Below are 26,788 nucleotides of genomic sequence, written 5' to 3' on the forward strand. Positions count from 1 at the left end.
TTTTAAAACGAAATTTTTATTCGAAATTTACACAAATAAATTATAGTCATCAATTTGTATAATTTTATTTGTGTAAATTGTTTGTAATTTTTTTATTTACCTCATTTTTTAATTTAAAAAAAAAACAGAGCCATTAAGGGATACTGAGGGGTGGGGACAACGTCTTGGCCTCTGTGTCCATATATTCTTCCCCTTCTCCTTAATCTGCATAGCGTGCTTAAGCGTTCTTTAGGAATATTAATAATAACTTTCCTTAATGCGCAGCTGACAGAGAGTCCCCCAGGACTCTATAACAGCTGCGGGTGGATGGTGGGCTTAAAAATTTCTATAATGTACGGTGAAAGTTCTCTAAAATGTATGTTTTTTTTTTTAAAGTGGATATAATAAAAATGTACCACTTTGAAACGTCACGTGAACAATAACCAATTAATTTGTTATGTATTGTGATACTCGTATATTTCCAGTTTCAGGTAGCCATTTTTTGAATGCTTTGTGTATTTTTACCCTGTCGGCTTCGTGGTGGAGTGGTCAGCACGTTTGCCTATCATCCAAGAGGTTTCTGGATTGATTCTCGACATGGTTGACATGAAATATTTATTTTAAAGGGTATTTTCATACTAGGATTTTTCATAGTCCTTAAGGGTAAGACTGATCAACTAACCTTCATGTAACAAAAATGATCAAGATACGGTGCAATCAGTGTACCAATGCAGCGTCTTATGAACCATTAGGTGCGGAAATGGAAATGATGATGATTAGTGTATTTTGACAGCTACGGGGGTTTCACTTTAAGTGTCACGAGCGGAGTAATTCAAAATTACAAAATACAAAATGTATTTTATTTTTTTAAATTTCAAGACTGGCTTGATAACAAAAAAAATGAAAACCACAGAACTTTCTAATTGTGCGATGCTTAATCTTTTAGTACTTATCTACGGCCCGGCGCGACGGCGAAAGCAGGATCACCTAAGCCACCAAACAGAATCGAAGCATTCGAAATGTGATGCTATATAATAGTGCTTTATATAATATCATGGAGAAGGGGAGTTTGCAACGAAGAAGTAAAAAGACTTATAAAAAAAGAAAGAGAAAAAATAAACAGAAGAAAGAAAATAAAACTAACAATGTTTGATTATGTCTAAATGCTTTCAGACTGGCTGGATTTCCTCCCTAGGGAGTTATTCATGTTTAAATTTATTTCAACAGAGAGGGAAAACATTTTTGAGTAGGGAATATGGAAGTCTAGGCATTTACAGGGCTTACGACCTGTCATTGGCTGGTTTAAGTGGCCAATAGGTTTCAGCTCTTTTAATTCATAAAAGTCAACAGATGGAAGAGTTGAGGAAATGTGGATGTTCAAACATGGGCAGAATGATGAATGTTACACAGTGTGTAAAGTAGCTACTTAAACCAGCCAACGACAGGTCATAAGCCCTGTAAATGCTTAGACTTCCATATTCCCTTCTCAAAAATCTTTTCCCTCTTTGTTGAAATAAATTTTAAAATAAAAATAAAACTAAAATAACACCATAATAAGAAGTAACTTATTTTAATGGATATGTAATTAAAATAGCTAAATCAAAGTTTAGCAATTAGTTTGTTTATTTACATCAAGTTGATTAAACACTATTGAATAGGAACAAGTCATTGAAACTAATGAATATATTAATGACAAATTAAATTCGACGATTCCACCCATCTTTATTGTGATGTGTTTCCTTAAAAGAAGCTTCGAAAACTTTTCCGTGAATTTGTGTACTCTTTCATCTGAAATAATGAAACATATGCATAACAGACAATGAAATAAAGTCAATTATAAATATGGACTTTTAATTTTAAAAATGGTTTGGAAATTGATGTTAAATAAAATATTGAAAAAGTGCAAGATTTTGTTTATTTAGACTCATCCATCTCTGCGGGCGGTGCATGCGCATCAGAAATTAAAAGACGCATCCTATTATCAAAAAGTCCCATGACTAGACTGACCGAAATTGGCAAGATCGGGGTATCTTGAAGGAAACTAAAATGTTCATAGTGCGTACGCTTGTGTTCCCAATATTCTTAGATGGCGCAAAAACGTGGACAGTCAAAACACGTGAGCAGGAAAGAATAGATGCCTTCGAGATGTGGCGTTGCCGTCGAATGTTGAGAATACCACGGACAGCCAGAAGAACAAATGTCTCCATACTGGAGGAACTCTGCGTAAAATTTCACCGATCGGCTATATGCTGCCAACGTATTCTGCAGTTTTTCGGACACATAGCCAGACGTGACCCAGACAATCTAGAGAAAATAATAATCACGGGCAGTGTGCCAGGAAGAAGAAGCAGAGGCAGAGCCGCAGCTCGACGGATCGACCAGGGGAAAAAAACGTCACGGGGACCCGATATGGAGCTGGGGAGAGGGCACAGAGCCGTGAAGGGTAAATACGCTTTGTCAGTGGAATGGCTGGAGAGAGTACTAATGATCACGACCCTCAGAACTGAGGAACAACAGAGAAGAAAGAAAATATGAATGAGACCGTTCATTCATTCTTTCTAAATCATTTTATTGTATGTATTTAGGTACAAACGTTTAATTATTATCTTTAATAGGCAGGCAAACGGTTTGTGAACTGGTTGACCAAAATGAAATGGACAACTAGGCTTGGTTAATACAGTCTGAAACTACCCTTTTGGAGAAAAAGTATTTTTTGGCATTGAGTTGGAATTGGGGACGATAGAGCCTCCAGTTATGACCCCGTAAATTGGTGTTAGGATTCAATTGATACATTTCATGCAGGGGGCAGTATTAGTAATCATTTAATATCTTATAAGTCTATAACAAATTCCCTCACTTCCGTCGTTCTTCCTTCATCCTTTTTTCAATGATGTTGTAAATTCTATTACTTTTAATCTACTGTGGCAGAGCATTCTTTTGAGTAGTTTGGGGATTTTGTAGCACATCTTTGGACTTTTTCCAGTAGATCGATGTCTTTAGTGAAGTAGGGACTCTATTTCACTAAAGACAGATAGAGGTCTTGTATTTTTTTTAAATTATCTCGGGAGTAATATAAAAATAAATGTAAAACAAACTCCCCCTCAAACGCGAGTTTTCAGTCTATAAAAGAGGCAGAAACGTTATTATTATTATGTATGTACCAACCATTTTGTAATTTTATACTTATTTTGTCAAGATTTTTTAATAGATATAAAAAATAAAATAAATAATGTATTGGAATGCCTTTTATTAACTTGGCTTTTTTGGCAATAGATGTGATTTGAGCTTCCCATTTTAAATCCATTGATATGATTATATTACATAAAATACATATATTATCGATTATTTTTATTCTTGTAGACGAAGGTCAGTACTAACTAAAATTCTGACGTCTCGGCGACCAGTGTAGATCTATTGTGACTGATTTATAAATGTATTAAATAAATAATCAAAATGATTTGAATAAAAACTAGCTACTTTGAACAACGTCACTAGTTTTTCCAAAAAAAACAATAATATAGAGTTGTCATAGATTTCTAGTTGAGAAGTCAACTGACCAATCAGCAGAACTCACCAAGAAGAAAAGCAAGAGAACTTGAAACGTGGCGCGCGGGGTAGTTTCAAAAAACTTTTTTTTTTAAATCGCATCGCTGGTGATAAAATACATCTTTTTTTTAATAATTGGCTTTGTTTGATAGTCTATAAACAAATATAGAAATTGAACAAAACCACTGAACTTCCTCATTTTGGTCTAGCATAGTGTACCTTTAGTATGTATGATGAGTTTACTAAGTATAATTTTAGTTCTTTCCACTTCCGATTGCAGATTGTCAACAGCTAAAGAAGCGCTTGATATCATCCAAACGTTTTCCAAAATCCACAATGAGTATGAAATTATTTTTCCCTAAAACAGAAAGATTTATTTCATTTTATTTTATAAATTGATACATCATTAATCTAATTATGAACCGGTTGTAGAGTTGGGGGGTGATTATATAACGACACTTAGTGAGATAAAATAATGACAGGTGGACACCCAAAATAATGAAGTAGAGACTATAGGCAAACAAAAGAAGGGTTAAAAGACCACAAAAATGGGCCGACGATATTTCCTCGACAGCCGGTAGAACATGGATGGTAAAAGCGGGTGATAGAAAGGAGTGGGCTTAACATACATTAAATATATGCAATGTGTATAGGACATCGCCGCTCATATGGCAAAAAAAGGCGGAATACGGCGGTAAGTATCGATCATTTAAAACAACATCAAGCCTAGCGGCCCTTGTTCGGGCTCATAGATGGAGATGGTTGCTGTACGGGGAAAAATGTTCGACCGATAAACTGTCAGACCCCGATGGCAGCGGGAGCTTTTCAAGTCGTCGCTAGGGCTACTCGCGGCGCTTCAATAAGAATAACCGGCACTAGTGTTTTTACGAACTTTTTATATATTGGTTTTTAATGTTTATCCGGCTAGGAGTCTCGATTTTGTAATCTAATAAGCTGCCTTTTTAATAAAGACGGCTATTTATGTCACTTACGGGGGCAGATGTAAGAATATCAAGACTCTTGCCGCAAATATTTTTTTTTTTTTTTTTTTACATTTTTTTTTTGCACCACAACAGGCCTGGAGACCTAATTACAGTGGTGAATTACATCACAGAGCACCCAGGCTTGAGAAAAATCACAAAATCACATTTTTAATTTTTTTGTGTTCTCACCGGGAATCGAATATGTATAGGATCGTGAGGTACTAGGCCTCACTAAATCTTGCATCTCTAGCATCCCTTCCACAAACCCCGAACTCTCCCCTCCCCAGCCACCTCTCTAGTCCTAACGGTACGAATCGCTTCGTTGGTCAAATACGTTTTAAATCTCTATTTTTGAAAAAGAAAATTTCTTAAAAAATTCGATTTTCCTAAAAACTCATCAGCATACTTTTGAAAGTACATCATAAAAAATGTTCCCCTGAAATTTCGCGGTATGATACTAAATATAATACTTGTATAATCGCTCTGCCGGGAGTCGAAAGAGCTTCCAGTAATGACACCTCTAATAAGTTCACGGTTGAATCGATGTATATGTACAAATATATTTATTTCAGGAGGCAACCGCATTTAGAATATTAATGTTAATAAAATAATATAAATAAATTTATCAACATGAAATCTGTATCTCTTTGAATCGGGTTGTGGTCCTGTGCTAGCCACAGGTCTTCTTCATGTCTTCTTCTCTACCCCAACTTGATTCCCATTTTCTAATAGTGAGTTATTTACAACTCGTTGAAAATGGCCCTCAAAAGTAAATATTTGGGTAAATCATAAAAACGCAAATATTTATTTAAAAAAAATAAAAAAAAACACTAAAAAAAAAATTCTACGCTACTGTTATCGTATTTGCAAAGGTCTTTATTAAAAAAAACAAAAAAGGGGATTGCATTACCGAAGAAATAATTTAGCTCAAAAATTTTGCTGTTTTTAATTTAATACAAACTTACACTGTCTAATAGTTCCTTCATTTTCACTAAAACGTTTGCAATTGTCAACAATGTTAGAAATGTAGAAATTAATATCAAAAATAGCTGAAAAATAAAAATCGTAATTATAACATTAGTTTTTTAATGATTAATGATTAATGAACAATAAATAAAACGCTTAGTATTTTTACGCCACACACGAGTTGTACTATATATTACATTAATAAGAACACAAGTTTCAGGTTTTCAAAATTACCGATCAATGCGTATTTTTTATTTATTTATTTATATAAAGACACATATTATAAAAAAAATGTATCCCTTACTTTGTGAGACCAAGAGCCCTGTTTTGAGTTGGGATACAACAAAATAGAATGTGGAAGAATGCATATTATATATAATAATAGAATTCTACTGACAAAAATTATTACATAAATTTCAATTAACATCTGGACAACACGCTTAATAGAACTATATATAAATCTATGCAATGTCTCGCAGCCGTCTCCTACAATGGTCTCTTTCATTAGATAAAACCCAAACTTGTACACTTCTCCTGAAAATGGCTTCCGTTTTGGAGAACTTAATATGTTCATTCAGGACATTGGACGCTCTTGGGGCCACAAAAGAGAAATTTCTCAAGGCATACGTGTTTTCGGTATTAAATCATTTAAATTACAGGAAAACCTCGTACGAGCATTCTTTTTGGGATCTCCTCTTGTTGAATATAAACGAATTATTAATTCAACAATGTTTAAGTATGTCCAAATGCTTGCAGACTGGCTGAATTTCCTCCCTAGGGAGTTATTCATCTTTAAATTTATTTCAACATAGGGAATATAAAAGTCTAGGCATTTACAGGGCTTATGACCTGTCATTGGTTGGTTTAAGTGGCCACTTTTCACACTGTAGAATGGTGAAATATCAAACATGGGCAGAATGGTGAATGTTACACAATGTGTAAACTGGCCACTTAAACCAGCCAATGACAGGTCATAAGCCCCGTAAATGCCTAGACTTCCATATTGCCTTCTCAAAAATGGTTTCCCTCTCTGTTGAAATAAATTTGAATTATTAATTAATATTAAACTCGTGTGTAGTGTAAAAATACGTGTTTTATTTATTACTTCACAAAGTAAATGCCGAAACACTAAATAATATAAAACTTAACCAAAGTACAAGTTAAAATTTGATATTCGATTTTAGGAACAAAATCACGTAAATTAAAAATATAATTTCATTTTTAAAATCTTGTGTTATATGTTTCTGAATATAGCGATAATAAAAAAATCGATTCCGCTGAGTTTATGGTTTATTTGTAAATGTCCGTAGGTCATAAATCCGTTAAAAATATTAATAAGGAAAATATTAAGAATCAAAGAATTGTGGCAATATTTAATACATTTCATGAACCCTCTAAAATTAAAAGTACAAAAATATGTTTTTACCATGATTGAACAGCGTTTGCTTATAAGTTTAACATTTTTAAAAATCACTTGATACACTTCTATGATATGATCTTCTATGTAATCAATTTCTCGTAGAATAAATTTCTTCTCTTTTGAGAAAAATCGAATTGATCGAAAATCTACGTTTGATTTATAATTTTGTTCATAAAACGACACAACTGATTGGTTCAATATAGAAATATAAAACGTACATAATTCTATCTCCGTTAGCATATCAATTATCTTAAGTCCCACAATAACTGTTTGTAATGTGATAAACAAAAAATGTACACTCAAACCCCAGAAGGACGAATATAAGCAGAATTGTAGAACAGTTAGGAAAACATACATTAAAAATTTATTTTTCAAATAAAGCGGGTTCGGTTGGAAGTTCTTTCCAAGAAATTTTGAGTTGATTTTTGAGAAATTTGTATACAACGTGATTTTTTCTTTATGGTACATAAACAATAATTCAGCAAGCAATACGAATGACACTCGTATCAGGTGGAAAACCGAATTAAAAAACGAAATAACGTTAAATATAATAGATAGCGTCTCCTGTCGACCCCAGAAAAAAAACCTTAATCGATATATTTCTTTGCACAATATGCTCAAGATCAACAGAAGAGCAAAGAAACTTGAAAAGTGTTTCTCTATTTTATTTCTACTAGACGTGATTGTTTGAAATCCGAATAATCGATAAATCCAATACTGGAACGATTGTAAATCGGCCATTTTGTTGGCTTCAGTTATACTAATATAGTCTTTAACTCGTAAAACGATATTGCTCGACCATGAAACGCAACGTGTTTGCTTTTTAGATTATTATTCAATGGAATAATTAATGAATTACAAATATTTTGAGATATTAAGGTACACTTAGCTAAAGGGGAAAACTGGCTAAAATAGGGTAAAGTACACAATTTGTTGGGACTACCGCGAAACCGTCCAATTTTGCCCTGGATGGATATTTTGCCCAAAAAGTTTAATCTATGATCAACCCTTAAAAAAATATATTTGCATTTGACTTCGGTAAATTTAGTACATTAAGGACAAAAGTGGATTTATGTCACTAACTCCCCTCAGAAGCTTTAGTCACTAACTTTACTCAGTGGCTTGTCAGAACCTGTCAAAGTCCGCGTGTAATTTATTGCGGGCCAATTACGACTCGGTGTTTTTTAATATACTGCTCGAAAGCAAAGACAAAGGTAAGTTTTTCTTATTGCATAATATAGACAAAAGTTTTCAGATCATTTCCTGTTTATATTATGTGCTGTCAGTAGCTTAAATCAAGAATTATGACGGTGGGCAAATTAAAAAGCCTTGGGTTGAACCTCTGAGTTGTCGATTTTGCCCAAACGAAAAAATGTGTTAGGGTTGTCACTTTTTTAATTTAATAATTAGTTCAAATTAAATTAAAACTATTATGAAGATTTTGCACACATGAGGTATTTTAGATTTTCAAAAATATCATCATTGTTGTGGATAATTTAATTTAATTCTTCTTTGCCTTTCTTAATTTATTTGATAATGTGTTTTTATATTCCTTATATTGCTTTTTAATAGATTCTGAAGCATTTGTAATTTTTTGTATGGTATACAATTTGTTTCTATATTAGATCATTTTCATTATAACTGGAGTTAACCAGTCTCAATTATTATCCACTCTCAAACGTATTTTTTCACTTTCTTAGCTATGGACTTTGATTCCGAAATAATTTATATTAATATTTAAAATTGATGTCGTCTAGTTTTAACCTTCTTAGTTGTTCGTAAACCGTATTCCTAAAACAGTTATTATTTCCCTCAACATAGGTATAAGTATTTGCTATTTAAAAAAATGTGTTTACCTACCTAAAATTAAAAAATGTCATTTACGTAATTAAGAGTAAGATTATTGGCATGTGTACTTAAATAAAACATTTCTTTAAATAAACAAGATTTATTAATTTTTCTTAAGTTATCAACCAGATTTTGACAACCCTAAGGCCTACAAATTGCTAGTATGAAAACAAATAAAGTTTGACGGGTAAATTTGCCCAATTGTTTTTAGACGAATATTTTATTAGTTAGCCATTGAAAATATGCTCAAACGACAACTTTGCCCTTGAATAAAAAATTCAATAAAGTACTTCAGACAAGAACGTCATATGAGCTACAGTTCAACAAATAATGGTTGCGGGCAAACATGGAGGAACATGCAGGTAATTTTGCCCGCTATCAAAATTTTAAATTGCATTTAAATATGACTGAATTAACAATTGTAACCCAATTCAATGATTACCAAGGTCATTAAAAAGTAAAGCACAATCTACATTTTTTTGGGGAAAATCAACATAATTGCAAAAAAGCGGGCAAAATTGGACGGTTTCGCGGTACTTAGTTTTTCGGCATTCGTTAACTTGAATGTAAAAAAATAAGATTGTTTGACATCTGTGCCTCAATTATGAACGCTATCTTTATCTGTATATGTCGAGACGGTATACTTAACTTCTGTACTATCTGTATCTTACCTCGGTATGTTCTACCTACTTGTCATATCGACATCATATGATCGAAACAAGCCAATGAAATGACCGCAAACAATTAGTCTGCGTTCCTTACGTAATTAACATTTGAAATAGTTCTCATTTTTATTTTAAATGGGCTTCTGTAGTAAAAAGTGCTCACTTCGAAGCGATTATAAACTCCAATGAATCCCAATTCAAGCAAAAAATGCTCGCTTGAACATATATTTTGCATGACTTTTGGAAATCACCTAGAGGGTGCGCTTAACGATCGTCTGTATGTATCTACCGATCGACTACAAAGCCGGTTCCTATAACGTCTCGATACATACACTCGGAAAGATAGTAAAACAGATGGAAAAAATAAAATAACTAAATTATTTTTTTAGTGGTAACTTTCTGACGCATATTATCTGTGTCTGACGCCTAGATACTCTTATTTGTTAATAGGAGAGAACCTAGTGACATTATTTTTCATCTAGGCGTTCGTTTTATTAAAGTGACAGTTATTTCTGAATTTAATTCGACTTCAAAACCTACTTATTTCTCTTTCATATTTTTAATAGGCTTTTAAGAAAAAAGTGCCAACCTCTAAACGATTTTTAAAAAATTAGACATCATAATTATAAGAAAAAATTGCTCGGTGGAACAAAATTGTTGACATTTTTAATGCGTAGATAAACGTATCGAGGGGTTCTAGACCCGTCGGTATAAAATTATGTACTTACATCAAAACTTGATGGTGGGTGCATCGGTACTATACTTTTGTAGTCAGTCGGGAGACTTTTATCTTCAACTATGACGTCATACTGAAGCTATGTCATTTTAGAGCGTAGATATGTGTACCGTGACTTACGCTTCCCTTGATTCATATCGATGTACCAGCCCAAAACTTGAAGGTGGGGGGTGGGTAGTATATCTTTATAATCGCTAGAGGGAATTTATCTTCAACTATACCGCCAAGGTGAAGGTATGACGTCTTTATCTTCCCATCATAATATAGGCCCTGATAGTTTTGTGGATTTATTTAAGTCCATCGAGCTATATACCCTTTTTTATAAATATAATGCATGTGGTCTACCGTCAGAGCAGCAGAGAAACAGAGTCAGCATAATCGTATTATGGAGAGTTTTCTTGCCAACTGCAATGCCAAATTAGAAATTCGATGGCGCTGTTTTTTTTTCTTAAGGAACGAGGCAAAGTTTTCAGTCGTGATCTTCTTAATCAGAATTTGAAATCTTGTTGTTAGTATTTTATTTTAATAAATATTTGATATTGATTGTAGACAGTTAAATTATTTAACCACATTTATTTAAATTAAGCATTTAGGCGTGGTGCCGAATATCTGTAAACAAACGAATGCAACGAATATATTTAAAATAAAACACTTTGTAAATATAGACCATACGCATACCGAATAGTAATTAGGTATTCTGTACTAATTATTTGTTACACCTGATGATGGGTAATTCAGAATACCTGAAACTAGTTGAGTTGTAGTATCAAACTCGTGTGTGGACTATATACCTATGCAAAGTGTTTTATTTAAAATATATTATAATTTTACTCCTCAAAGAAAATGCTGAAACCATAAATAGTATAATGCGTACGAAGATTATATATATTTTTTAAGTGACCTGTTTATCCGAGCATTACAAATACGAGTATATTCATGCTCGAAGTGTTTTTAATATTAAAACATTTAAATTATAATAAAAAAAATATTTTAAAAATTTCCTCGGCACGGCACACCCCAGTAAGCGAAGGAAACATTATCTTTAATGTAAAAAAAAATAAAAAATTGATTTGGGTGAAAATTTCCCGCCATAACCACAGATTTCGCGCTTTTCATTTTACATGCATTCCCTTCCTAACTCCCGTTGTACCCTCCCTCTAACAGGTGGCGCGACATGAGAACAGCGCTCTTCGAGGTGTCACTGTAAAAACAACGCGTTGCCATACAGCATCCATACAGTATTTTATGATTTAATGGATGAATTTCGCAGGAAAATACAAATGTTATTAAACAGTTTTATGAACACTACCATGAAAATCATAACGATATTATTTTATTATTATTTATGGTCGTATTTATAGCGTTTTAGTTAGGGTATTCTTAGACCCTCCCCAGGAGCTCGCAGATTTTTTTCACATTCAGGCTGGTTAAAATTAATAACTATTATTTTCGTGATCATCATTATACCCCTTGCCACACCTGGGGATTCATAGGTACACTAATTGCAGCGTATGTTGATTAACATACAGGTAAAGTGATCAGCCTTACGCTTCAGGTGCTGGCCTAGAAACATGAAATGTTCCAGTGTAGATCGACCCTTTTAATCAATATTTCAAGAACCTCCCAGGAATCGAACCAAGGAACTCAAGCAAGGTAGGCGAGCTCGCCAACCACTTCACTACGAGGGGAGATTATCTCCACTCGATTTCCTTATTCAGATTTTTAAAAGTCCAAAATAACTTTAATTTTATTTGGATGCTCAAAACTGGTTACATTTGACCTTTGCCGTATCACGCGACTGTCTGGCGCTATGCCTAGTCTACGGCTTCCAGTCTCGACTATGGATGTAAAACTACGTAATTTTACCAAAAGGCGCGGTAAAATACCGTAATTTACGGTATTTTACGGTAATTTTCGGTAAGAAACGAATTTGACATGCTAATTTATATTTTTTAAAGATATTTTAAATACGAGTAGCTTTGTTTTAGTACACTTTACATGACTGCGAAAACCAGGTTTAGATCCATCGGATGGTTGTCGAGATTTATTCGAGGTCGTTATTTTATGTCGAGGTCATTCGGTAAGTACTTTTTTCACATTTTTAATAAAAAAGGTTATTATGTTTTGAAACTTAACACGATCGGTAGACATAAGGTCCTAAGTAAAACCTTAAGTTTGTGACCTGGAACGACCACCGCTTATGCTGCGATTTTGAAAAAATCGTGCTTTAAATCAGTTTTTGTGTATAATTACGTCCCTGAAGGTTTTATAGAAAGAAAGTTTACAAAAGTCTGAGAAAATAAAAATTACTTAAAAATCGTGATAATTCTTTATTTCTTTGGTCCAATATTTTCCAAGATAGTTTCTTACCGAAAAATACCGTAAAATACCGAAAAATACCGTATTTTACCAAAATCTGGTAAAATTCCTGTAAAATACCGCGGTAATTTTACCGCCTTGCATCTCGACACGAATTTGAGTCTCGAGACTAAGACGAGACTCGGACACCAAATCTCAAAATTTCGAGACTTTTCGAGACTTATACCCGTATGCAGAGACAAACCTTAAGGTGAGGAAAGTACATTCTATTGTCTTCACTTTCGGGTTATTCTCTGCATTTGAAATTAGAATGTACTTTCCTCACCTTAAGTTTTGTCTCTGCATACGGGTATTAGAGACTTCGATACTTATGATAATTCGTACAAAAAACAGTACGTGTAGTAAATAAATCACATCACGCGTAACGTTCTTTTTTTAATTTTTCAAAAATATTTACACAATAGTCTTATATCCGTATGCAGAGACATAACTTAAGGTGAGGAAAGTGCATTCTAATCTTAAATGCGGAGAATAACCCGAAGGTGAAGACAATAGAATGTACTTTCTTCACCTTAAGTTTTGTCTCTGCATACGGGTATTAAAATTAAAGTCCTGCTGAATTAAAAGCATATAACCCGTCAGCAGGTTCTTATTTATTGCTTCGATTTTTTTCATACTTGACCTACATTAACAATAAATATGGTTTAACATGTAATGTTATTTGAAAAACATTACATGTTAAACAATATTTTATTTTTTATTACACTATTAAAAAATAAAAACTATCATTAATACAAAAAAAAAAAATCCATTATCTACAATTTGAGCGTCGGCCTCGTGGTGTAATGGTCAGCGCGTTTGCCTACCATTCAAGAGGTCTCTGGTTCGATTCCTGACATGATCGATAAGAAATATTTATTTGAACGAGTGTTTTCACACTAGAATATTTCATAGTCCATGGACTGGTACCTGAAGCGTAAGATTGATGATCTTACCTTCATGTTACAAAAATGATCTAGATACGCTGCGATTGGAGTACCAATGCAGTGCCCTATGCACCGTTAGGTGTGAAAAAGGAATACTGATGCTGTTGCTGATAATTTGAGCATACGTCTCACTTCGGTATTTAATTCATTATTCTTAACTTCGTTTGGTAACATGTTACATGTTTTAGGTATACTGTATTACAGTGTCCTTTTGCTGTGTTGTGTTTATAACAATATCTAAAATCAGCTAACCGGAAAAATGAAACTTTTTATTAAAATTAATAAAAAACATACCAAGATACTATCCCTGTATCATCAAATATAGATCACAACAGCCTTACTAAAATAACCTAACAACAACCATCGACCAGCAGCTAGCAGCCATCATGCTCCAGACAGAGCTAAGAGAAAACATGTTCAGCTTTAGCATACATTCGAGCAGTGAAGCACTGTCAGCTTCAGTCTAGTTAAAAAATGGCTCGAAAAACAACAAAGCTCCTCAAGATGACGAGATAACTACTGATATGCTGAAAACTGCAGGAAATTAATTGAAAAAGGCCATACAAATATTATTTAATAAATGCTTAGAACAAGAAGTAATACCAGATAATGGAAAAAATGCCGAAGCGAAATTGTTATTTGAAAAAAGGGATCAGAAAAAAACTAGAATAACCAGTTTACTCCCTCATTTATACAAACTAATGACAAAGATATTGACAAATCGTATTACTCCAAAATTCGACTTCTATTAACCTGTTTAACGGGCTGGCTTCCGCAACGATTTTGGAACCTTAGACCATATCGAATCTATACGTCTGCTTATAGAAAAAACCATAGAATATAACATTAACATACACATGGCCTTTATAAATTTTCGTAAAGCATTCGATTATGTGGAAACCTGGGCAATCATAAATGCGCTTGCAAATGCCAGGATTGATTCTAGATACATGAAGTTGATTAAATATGTTTATGAAAATGCTACCACGGATGTAAAAGTAAACGACGATCTAAAGACGGAGAAAATCAAGATACAAAAAGGTGTAAGACAGGGTGACACGATATCTCTAAAACTTTAAGCGTTAGCCTTGGAAAACGTTTTCGAGATGCTAAATTGGAATAAGTAAGTATCTTAATCACCTCCGTTTTGCCGACGATTTAGTAATAATAAGTGAAGAGGTAAATGAACAGGAAACTATGGTAAAATAATTATACGAGGCCTCTAGAAAGATCGGTCTGGAAATGAACATAGACAAAACTAAGACTTTGAGTCCCAATACCTAGCAACATACGAGTATGTACTGGAAGTAAAACTATTGGTGCTGTTGAGAAATACATTTACCTTGTCCACAAAATCAAATTGGGAAAATTTAATCAAACTGCGAAACTGCCTAGACGAATCGGGTTAAGTGGAGCTGCGTTTGGAAAGCTGAAACAAGAAATAAGGAAATCCCAAATAATCTGGAAATCCATCAAAACCGTTGTTCCAGTGCATGAGGGCACTGGATTTGAGACAACTTTACCTAAAAGAGGCACTGGCAAACTTCTGGTCGAACATTAAGGAAATGTCTAAGCAAAACGTTTGTTCGAGGTTTTCCCTAGGAATGAATTATGTTTAATCCAAAACCCGGACGACGTTTGCTCAGAGACACCTCTCCTTTATCGCACCGAGAGTGTTTAATATTTTGAAAGAGCGTATTAAGCTCTCTAGGATAAAATTTATTTTCGAAAAAGAGTTTCAGAACTGGACCTTCTTTGGAGGGGGGGGGGGGATTTGAGTAAGAAACTCCTTGATGGTTTATCAAATATTTCAGTTGGTTTATTTCAATTTTATTTATCATGTATTTTAAATGTTTTTTTTTGGCATGGTATATTATGTTGATATGTTATGTATTTTTTAATGATGATTTTGTAATATGTAGTATATTTATTTATTTATGCTTTAATAAGTTAGTTCATAACATCTTAAGAACTAATATAAACTTTCAATAATATTACAATTTTTTTATCAAAATTTCTCTATAACACATTTTTTTTTAATTCATTTTAAATATTTAGTTTTTTTTATTTCCTTTATTTCTTAAGGTAACTTATTGTACAGCTTCAATCCCCTGAAGCGATTGATGAGCTAATGAGTTTTGAGATTCTGTTTTTCTCCTCATTTGTAATCTTATCTTTTTTTACCCCTTGTTTCATATGTATGATAATGTTGGTTAAATTTTATTATTGTTTTTATTTTATTCACTACCTTAATTATTTTAAATATAAAAATATGGTGTATTGGACATATTATATTCGTCCCAATTCAGCATAGAACTTTGGTTTCATGGAGTTGGGACTAGTGTCTCAATAAATGTTGCATTAAAATATTGCCGAAAAAGTATGTATACTAAATACAAATACAAATACTTAAATATATATATAAAATAAGAAACAAAAAATAATTTTAACTTAATTTTAGTTATCTAATTGATAAAATACAATCGTGTAAGTGGTAATAATTGAAACTAAATTGTATACAAAGGATAAATCCACTTCAATTACTCCTCTAATGCTCGGTGATATTTTCTTCCTCAAAAGGAGCTTTAAAAACTTTTCGATTGTTTTTTGAAGATTTATATCTGAAAAAAAATGAGACAATTAAAATTGATGCTAACTTATTTAAGACGGGGTCATACGAGGATAGTCATAAAACAATAGACAAGACAATGATTGTCATGTTACAGTCGTATTTACAGCCTTGACCGTGCAGGACAGAACAACGGTGCAATAGAATTATTCAACACTATAGTCTTTAAAATGTAACATGATTAAAATGATAGTTGTCAGAAAAAGTGACGACGTAACTTTGCAGTAACGTCAAAGGAGTTATTTACATTGATACACGAAAAATAATTTGTATCTGGCGTGTTATTTTTTTTTTTTTTTTTACAATGCTTGAAACATAAATCAACATTAATATATAAAATCAGCTTTAAAACAAAAAAAAAACTATAATAAAACTTATTATTAACGCTGTTCTTTTCAAGGTTACATCATTTTGTAAAAACGTTCGAGATGGGACAAATTGATCAATATAAATTGATCGATGAAAAAAAATATTCGTTTGATGTTGTTCATGAAAAAAGTATAAATGTCTCATCTTTTGGTGAACTATTATGTTAAACACACTATAGTAGGCTTGTTTTTCGTTTTTTTTATTAATTTTCGGAAACAGAGTTTTATGATTGCATGCAATAACTGATAAAATCGATTTGATCAGTGATAAGTAATTTCCCATCATTATAGAAATTAGTTTGACAGCTGTCATTCTAATCAAGCTATATTTTAAGGACTAAAGTTCACATACGCGCTGCATTTAGGTCATCTGCTGCACCCCTGGGTGCCAAAAGAGGAATAATGATGGTGATGACTTCATCCATTTTGACGAAAACGCAAAAATTATTTAACCTAAAAATGTTTTGATCTCAAATCTTTGTCATTAATCTCGACCTCGGAGCTATTCCAGAAATTCATTCCGGTTCCAATTTATTTATTAACTAAAAAGCTTGATCAAACTTAGTCGAACAGTACCTTTTTTAGTGCGAATGACGAGTTTACCAAGAATATTCTTTGTTCTCTTTACTTCACATTGTAGATTATCAGTAGCCAGAGAAGTGACTGATATTATCCATACATTTCCAATGAACCATACAAAGTACTGAATATGATGAATCTGTAAAATAACTCATATTACATTGGATTAAGTCGATTTTACAACACAGTTTATTCATTAGTATTTATCGATTTAGTGTTCTATATTAACAACTAAAAGTTTAAAAAAATATCTTCGTAAATCACATTTTAAGATTTACATTAGCACATCACTTATTTTTCATGTCACTGTATAATAAAGTCACTGAGTCACTCCCCATTATGTACACAAGAATTGTTTATTTCTTTTACGTAATAGGAAACGTTAATGTAAATATATGTATTTGATTATTGTAAAAAATGTATTTAGTTGTAATATTGTATTTTAATTTGTTTATTATTTTATTAACTATTATTTATATTTTATTTTATTTATTAATAAATTTATGGAAAACATAAAATTTAGTACAAATACACTGGATCCTCTTTTTACACGGTTTCGAAATAACATGGCAGAAAAAAGAAAAATACATTAATTTAACAACGCCTAATAGCAATATGTTGATACAATTTGTTTTTAGAATGACATCGCCTTTTTACTAACAAGGCGCAGAGAGGCATGGGGTTAGTTCTGCCGATAACGTAGTCCGTTGACGGTTAGTAAACCGGATATCTTTAACAGCTTACTTATCATTGGTTGATTCATATGTACTAGTGTAATAGTTCGCTTTTTTAAAAATATTTTTTTAGTACATTTTCAAGAAACTTTGCCGTACAACTGAATGCTCTAATTTTTATCGTGCGCAAGAAAACATTTTTGTATACAATTTTCCGTAGGGCTCAAGTTCCTCAAGAGCAAGGTTGAAACTTGGGTAAGCACTAAATTATTCATAAATATATCTGTAAAATTTATATTTAAACTTACTGCTGGTAGGTCGTATTTTGGTTTTACAATCATGTTGGAGATCATTAAAAACGATAGAGATATTCCAATAAATATCAACGTAAGCTGAAAAATTATAATAAATATTATGAACAGTATATTTCCGGGTATTCAGCTTTTAATTAATTAAAAACTTAATTGCACCCACAAAAGGAATGTTTAAGGCAAAGAGAGTTATAATTATCATTTAAGCTTGTTTCTTGGGGACATTTTTTGTTGTAGGAAATTACGTATTTTTATTTGATAAGTAATTTTTTTTTTTTTTTTTAAGTTTTCCTAAGGATTGTGTGTAGCATGAAATTTAAATGAAATGGTTTTCTTTTAATTATTATGCACCGTAATAAATTGTCCTTTGGACACATCGTGTAACATTTTATTTAATAATTTTTACATCCATAATGTGGCACATCGAGTAACATTTTATTAACTGATTTTTACATCCATAATGTGACACATCGTGTAACATTTTATTTACTGATTTTTACAACCAGAATGTGACACATCGTGTAACATTTTGTTTACTGATTTTTACATCCATAATGTGACACATCGTGTAACATTTTATTTACTGATTTTTACATCCATAATGTGACACATCGTGTAACATTTTATTTACTGATTTTTAAATCCATAATGTGGCACATCGAGTAACATTTTATTTACTGATTTTTACATACATAATGAAACTGTACTGGGGTAACTTGTACCGAGGACTCTCTAAATTCTTTAAGTGTTTTTTTTACCCATTCGAATATGTAATATAATAGAAGACTTTATATACAGACGGAAAATTTACTAAATGTCATAATAATATAGCCGATTTCATGTTAGTAGGGTGGATAGTAATTGGTTATGTTACAGTAATAGAACATTCTTAACCTAGTGGTTTTAAATAAATAAATGAAATTCGTTCGCTGTAATAAAAAACACTCCAAATAAGTGTTTATTTTATGGTGAAGATAAATTCTTTGGATTACTTATTTTCGACCATTAGATTTAGACTGTCCAATTACCATAGCTTTCACCCTATGTTTTTTTCTTCCTATTATTGGGTAATTCTAATCGATTACTTTTATTAGGTAATTAATTAATATGAAAAATCAGAATTTGTTTTTATGTATTAAAATACCGTTCATTCAGCAAAAATCAATGATAACTGCTAGCTGCGAAGTGAGTCATGATAAATCGAAATAAAGTTACAATTTACAAATTAAAAAATACCTAAATTAATAAAAATATCCTAGAAATTTGATCTGTTTTTATTATCATCTGATATGATAATGTATATAATGCGAAAGGTAAAGTGGGGTTGAAGAGTATTTTATTGATTCATTTGTAAATTTATTGCATAAAAAAATACATATTTAATATCAGGGAATCTATATAAAAGTGGTGAGTGACAAAATGAATACGGAGCGTCCTCTGGTTAGGAAAGTCTCCATCTAACATAGCTCAGCTTATTCTAAGATGGAGATTTTTTTATATTTTTAAGTATAAGTAGTTCCACACTATTAAAACAATAACAGGAAAAAAACAAAAACTGCTTAATTATTGTAACGACTATATTTCATCCTGCCCCATTTAAGTAGCGTATGATTAAGCACGAGTCTAAATGATATTTTTGCTACGTTAAGATTCTAGCATGGCAATACCACGTCGGACTGTGCATTTCTAGAAAAAGCAAAAAGATCGCCCGTGACAAGCGGAGAAACGTGTGACGTGACAAAATGTAGTCCTTTTATATCAAGGAAGCATGGCCTTACGGCATATAAGTACTATGTAATTAAATTTGTAATCGTATTGTCGTTTCAATTTACCAGAACACGGAATCTAATGATGTATTTTTGTCCATAATTATAGGCTTTCTAAACACCCCATTTTATTTTTTTATTATATTTTAAATATATGATATATTACCATCTTTATAATGGATTATCATTACATCTGTCTAAATTCTGACACTTTACGTCAATTTCTATATACATAATCTAAATGATTAAATTTGATGCTGAATCGACAACAATAAAATTGGTTGAAATATTATTTAGAGGAATGACGCGTAAAGCGATGGCTTACGCCAAGATATTGGCTGGATGTACCTATTAACAATTGGAACATTTCACATAATACTCTGGCTATTTGAAACAGAAAAAAAACTTTGAATGTCTACAAAGAAGATTGAAGAATAAAGAATTTAACGCGGATGATTGGTGTCAAGAATTAAATATTTAATATTTATTTTCATTTTTAATTTAATTTTCTGAATCATTTGCAATTTGGTCTTTTAGTTCAGAAAACTGTATAATTTTTGCTTGTAAAAATAAAATTGTTATTTCGAGAAAAGCCTTCGTTATTTTGCAATTACTTTGTCTACATGTTTTATTTAGCAATACACAGTAATTATTATGGCTCCGAGACTATTTAAAGTTTGAATCCTATTTTTTTTATCTTGATTCTTCACACATCTTGTGGGAAGGTCGGACATAATTACTGTCCTCATTTTGGAGAGATTCTCATCATTACTGGTTGAGCGACACTGGTGAATGGCGTATATTTTGTGAGGAGTTTGGTCTGCATTTATTTGTTCGGCTTACTTTTTGCATTGTCTCACAACAACGCACAGAGCGTAGCTGTCAACCAATAAAAGCACAATTTTTCTATATAACTAAATTTTATTTTTTTTGTAAATCTTTGAAACATGTTGTTACATTGAGTGTTAACATTCTTTTATTTAAAAAAAAAATCTGGTCATTTTTTACACCCCTCACGTTACATTATAACTAATCGAATATAAGAACTAAATAATAGTTATTATATAAAAACGAGTATACATGTGTCAAGAATACATAATGTTATTTAAACATATATAATAAAGTAAACTATAAAATAAAAAATGCAATCATGAAGTAATGTAATACAAAAGAATATAAATAATATGTGTACCAATTATATATAGTAATCCTTTCTTAATCTACACATTATAGTTTTCAAAAAATTGACAACAATATTTTATTACATCGTATAAGCGTCTTTTTATTTGTATCTATGGCGTTACAAACATTTAAATAAATGCATCAACCGTGAACTTATATTACTAAATGCATTAAAAAAGCCTTTAAAAACATATTTATAAATACATTATGTTAAATTCAATATTCCTCCCGAGTAAAAATACTGTTTACTACGGGCCTGTCCTAAAAAACCATACTAACTTGAATTTGAATGCAATTGTTTTAAAACATTTGCATCATTCATTCTCACACGCACATGTATCCTCTCCCTCATACATTCACGCATACACACATTCACATACACATGAATACAAACGTCACACAAATACAATTACTAAACTTCTTTTCTTATATATTATGTGTCATTATATTTACAGTGGATTTTTAAAATTGGCTTTAGCATTGTTAAGATTTTTCTACTTATTTTGTTAATTTAATAGCTGTAAAAATCCCAAATAAAATATTTAAAAAACTGCACATATTTTTTAAATACTTATATATTATAATTGTATTACATAACTATAAATATCCATATATTAATTTAAATATTGTAATGGAGTAGAGGTTTCGAGATTAGTTCGGCCAAACGGCACAATCCATTTTACTTATACCGGCCTCCACTAGTCCACTTGTCCACTATCTATTTTTTTATGCATATTGAAAAGAATTCTCCATAAGTATTGACTTATCGACTTGTATTTTATCATACTTTTTTATATTCAAAAAATACCATTTAAATTGAATTATATTTTTTAATTTATATGGACGCATGTAAATTTTATTAACTTTTGTAAATACTACCATATAAAATTTATAATGCATGATGAATTGCTTGCTTAACTCAGGAGCTCGGGAGTTCGAGTTTTTGGGGAGTGTGGGTTTTTTTTGCTTAGTTATAATATGTGTTTTTTGAAAATGCAGTTACTAAAAATAATAGAAAAACATCGAAACGAAATATATGGAAATGTAATTTAAATATTAGCACATGATTGAACAAACTTACCGCAATTGAATAACGCTTTGAAATGAATTCAATGTTTTCAAAAATCACTTCGTAGGCTTTTATACAAATTGGAATATTATTAACTTCTTGTGGTATTAATTTTAAATCTTCTGACATTAATTTTAATGGACGAAAATCCAAGTCGTTGTTCGACTTAACCTTTTGTTCATAAAACGCAATCGATTCATTCAAAATTGAAATAAACAAAGCGCATAGTTTTATTTCAGTGACGATATCAATCATTGTTAGACCGATTATGAATGACCTTATATTAGCAACGAAAACATACATCAGCCCGTTCCAATTAAAAAAACACAAAATTATTTGAATCATAGTGTAAAAAAGAAAGAAAAAAAACATTTTCTGTAAATAGAGCGGACATGGCTTCAAATTATTTTTAAAAATGTGAGTATCAACCCGCGACAACTGCATATAAAAAAACATCTTATCTTCTTGGTAGACGAAAAACAGTTCAGTCGCAATCACGAACGAACCGCTTATCGTTGAAAATACTGTAAATATGAACCATATTACTCGAAATACTCCAGATAAAGTGGTAATCTTGTTTATATTGTAAATTTTTATTAATTGATTAATGTCCATATAAGAAATGCAAAGCATTATGATTAATGCTACCAGACTTGTGAAGTACTTTTCTATTTTGCGATTTTGGTATTGTATGCTTTGACGCCCACAACACCGGTAAGTCCAATATTGAACTTTCTGCAATATTGACATTTTATCGAAGTATCTGCTTTTCTCCGCGAACGAAACTTGAGTGTAGACTAACTAAATGTTCAACAGAAAAATTCAATTAATTTGGTGTTTTTCCTCACATTAAATTTAATGAGAATCTACTACAACGTATTATGTATTACTTATATAGATTACGCTGGGTAAGTGTGTACAATTTGTAATTATTAAATACAATTTAGTATTGGGTTTTTGGAACCTTCGCCTCCGGTGACAACAACTTTACTGTCGTTAACCATAAGCAACAAGAAAGTTCAGTGCCACGGGAAATTGAATGTAAACAATATTTTAATTACAAATATACATAAAGTAAATTAATATTACCACACAGGGGTAATTTTAAATATTTTTTTATGTTTCAAATGGCAGATTAAATATTTCTATAATTTCTGGAAAACAGTTTTTTATTTCAATTAATAAAAAAATAACAATAACAAAAATCTTAGATTATTTATTTTAACGTATCACAGATCGGCCGCTAGATGGCATTATTAAAAGCAGTTATTTTTATGTCTTTATCATAAATAAGACATTGGGTTTGTGGTGTAATTCAAAAAAATAAAACAGCCAGAAAAAGTAGCTTTAATCACATTTAATGTTTGTTTTCTCACCAAGAATCGAACCCGGAACCTTCCGTGCGTGAGTCAAGCGTTTTCACCACTTCACCACGGATACTGCTGGGAAATTTAACATATTATAACTGTGTAGTTTTTGAAGCGATAATTTGAGTGGAAGATATTTTTTTTTTTTAATTAATAAATATACGTGTTCTAAGCGTAATTTTGAGTGACACGTGACAGATTATTATTTTTTCATTTATTTTTTAGAATAAATATTGGTGTTTTAATGATTTACCCAACTATTTATTTATTAGAAAATTAGTAAACGAAATGGCAGAGCTTGGTGCAATTCTTAGACCTCTGATCCCTGGGTCCGCGACACAAGCCACGGGACCACACCCCGGTTTATTATTATATTTAGATTGCTCCTAACGGCAAAAAATACAATGTGAAGCTTAAAACGGTGAAATTTCAGTGTCCGAGATTCTAATAACTCAAATGAGGCCCGCAGGGCCGATAAAGCTAGGCCCGAAGAGCCGAATTCCCTAGCATGTAACAGTCAGTTGCTTGCTAGTAAGTATAATTTTTGCGACCAAATATGATTGATACAATAGTAACATCTTTGGCCTTTGTAATTTCATAACTTAACAGTAACTTTTGAAAAAGCAGGCGCTGTAGCGCAATTGTTTAGAGGGCCGACTGTGAAACAGGTATCGCGGGTTTAATTCCCGCCAGTTGCAATAAAAAAACCAAGATAGAAGAGGCGGTGACTGGAAATCTGTTTTTCAAAAAGCTTTTATAAAACTCTTGGTGTTATCATTGCTATGAATCTACGATATGAAGCAAAGGCCTAGTCACTGACGTCTGGGTTAAGAAATCTGTGCCATATTTTCTGCTCTCTTTGATACATTCTAGATATTGCCACTTTTAAAAGTATGTACTTTGTTCTGCTTCAATCTACTAAGACCTGTGAAATAGTTGGCCAGGGAGGTTGTGCGGCGTCCATTTTAAAGCCTTTAATAATTTCGCAGAAATTATTGCATAGAATTAAACTCCGATGATCTCCAACATATCCATCAAAACAGTTGTTCCGGTGCATGGGGGTACTGTATGTGAGGCACCTTTACCTAAAAGAGGCACTGGCACACTTCTGGTCTGACAATAAGGAAAGGTCTCAGCAAAACATTTGTACGAGGTTTTCCCAAAGAAAGAATTATGTTAAACCCAAAACCGGGACGACTTTTGCTCAGAGACACCTGCTTATCCCACTGAGTGTTTAATATTTTGGAAGAGCGTGTTAAGCTCTCAAGGATAAAATCTATTTTCAAAAAAGAGTTTCAGGACTGAGGCTTCCTTCCTTTAAACTCCTTGATGGTTTTTTAAATATTTCAGTTGGTTTAATTCAATTTTATTTTTCATATATTTTAGATGTTTTTTTATTGCATGTTATCTGTTGACGTGCCATGTATTTTTTTATGATGTTTTTGGTCTATGTAGTATATATGGTGATATTGATTGTTAAAGTACTATACATATTATATTCGTCCCAACTCAGCACAGGACTTTGGTTTCATGGAGTTTGGACTTGTGTCTCAATAAATGTTAAATTAATTTATTGACAAAAAAATATGTTTAATTTAAATTAAAAAATACACACATCTACTAGCGGACCCGACAGACGTTGTCCTGCCCGAACGTTGGCTTGCCTGCTATTAGCATGGAAAAACTTTTCATTGATAAGTAGGTACCTAGGTAATTGTTTGTGATTAAATTCAAAAATTAAAAATTGATAATACTCCAATATTGAATTTAAGTAGGTACTTAGGTACTTGTTTATGGTTGAATTCCAAAACATGAAATTAATATTTTTTCAAAAATGGCATTCTTTTTGCAAACGTCAAACTTCGGTCTTCTCACCAACAGAGTGGTGTACTTATATAAGAATACGATTTTTAAAAATGTGTTGAATTAAATTTTATTTTTGTATTACCAAACATTCAGTAAAAAGAAATTAATGGTGAGAAATTATGAGGAATTTAAGAAAAGAATCTGTATAGAATCCATAAAAAGCAAATGTTGTTTATAAACATTTAAAAACAAACTTTTTTATACACAAAAAAACAACATCTTTCCATTTTTTTGTATTCTCCTCGAATGCAACCTTTATGCTTCTAACTTCTTTTTTACATATTAGATTTTAATATCTACGAACACGCACAGCGCAAAGATCTATATTTATCTGAAAACCGCACTTAAATCGGTTAAGCCGTTTAGGAGGAGTTCGGTGACATCACACGTACAGAGGAATTATATATATAAAGATATTTAAAATTAGCAACAAAAAAACTTTTTAGCTGAATTTTAGTTATCTAATTGATAAAATACAATCGTGTAAGTGGTAATAATTGAAACTAAATTGTATATAAACGATAAATCCACTTCAATTATTCCTCTAATGCTCGGTGATATTTTCTTCCGCAAAAGGAACTTTAAAAAATTTTCGATTGTTTTTTGAAGATTAATATCTGAAAAAAATGAGACAATTAAAATGGATAATAACTTATTTAAGATTAAGGTTCACCCGAGGATACTCAGACAACAATTGAAAAGACAGTGATTTTTATGTTCCAGTCGCATTTACAGCCTTGACCGTGCAGGACAGAACAATGGGACAGTAGAACTATTCAACACTAGTTCACATACGCGCTGCATTTAGGTCATCTGCTGCACCGCTGGATGCCGAAAGAGGAATAATGATGTGGATGACTTTATCCATTTTGACGAAAACGCAAAAATTATTTTACTTAAAAATGTTTTGATCTCAAATCTTTGTCATTAATCTCGAGCTCGGAGCTAATCCAGAAATTCATTCCGGTTCCAATTTATTTATTAACTAAAAAGCTTGATCAAACTTAGTCGAACAGTACCTTTTTTAGTGCGAATGACGAGTTTACCAAGAATATTCTTTGTTCTCTTTACTTCACATTGTAAATTATCAGTAGCCAGAGAAGTGACTGATATTATCCATACATTTCCAATGAACCAAACAAAGAACTGAACATGTTTTATCTGTAAAATAACTCATATTACATTGGATTAAGTCGTTTTTACAGCACAGTTTATTTATTAATATTTATCGATTTAGTGTTCTATATTTAAGAATAAAAGTAAAAAATGTTTGTTTAAAAAATCTTAATAAATCACTTTTCAGGATTTACATCAGCACATCGCTTATTTTTTATAGAAAACATGAAATTTAGTACAAATACACCGGAACCCCTTTTGACACGGTTTAGAAATAACATGGTAGAAAAAAAAACATTAATTAAACAACGCCTACGCCAACGCCTACCGACGAAAACGCGACATGTTTGGCTTTCACAATTGTGACGTCAAGATTCGTGACGATGTTCTATTTAAATTTAAACGGTCATAAA

The 26,788-nt window shown here is 31.8% G+C and overlaps 1 long non-coding RNA gene across 1 annotated transcript; it reads right to left on the reverse strand.

Annotated features, from left to right (window-relative positions):
• Nucleotides 1-15,394: 15,394 nt before the first annotated feature.
• On the reverse strand, nt 15,395-22,474 carry LOC148276932 (uncharacterized). Its single transcript, XR_015823630.1, has 4 exons — nt 22,039-22,474; nt 18,007-18,090; nt 17,022-17,163; nt 15,395-16,069 (listed from the first exon to the last, which is right to left on the reverse strand). It is a non-coding gene; the product is annotated as an uncharacterized LOC148276932 (long non-coding RNA).
• Nucleotides 22,475-26,788: the final 4,314 nt, after the last annotated feature.

Source organism: Micrasema longulum, unplaced genomic scaffold (genome assembly GCF_059751315.1).
Source record: "Micrasema longulum isolate JH-2025_06_02 unplaced genomic scaffold, ASM5975131v1 h1tg001126l, whole genome shotgun sequence".
NCBI lineage: Eukaryota > Metazoa > Arthropoda > Insecta > Trichoptera > Brachycentridae > Micrasema > Micrasema longulum.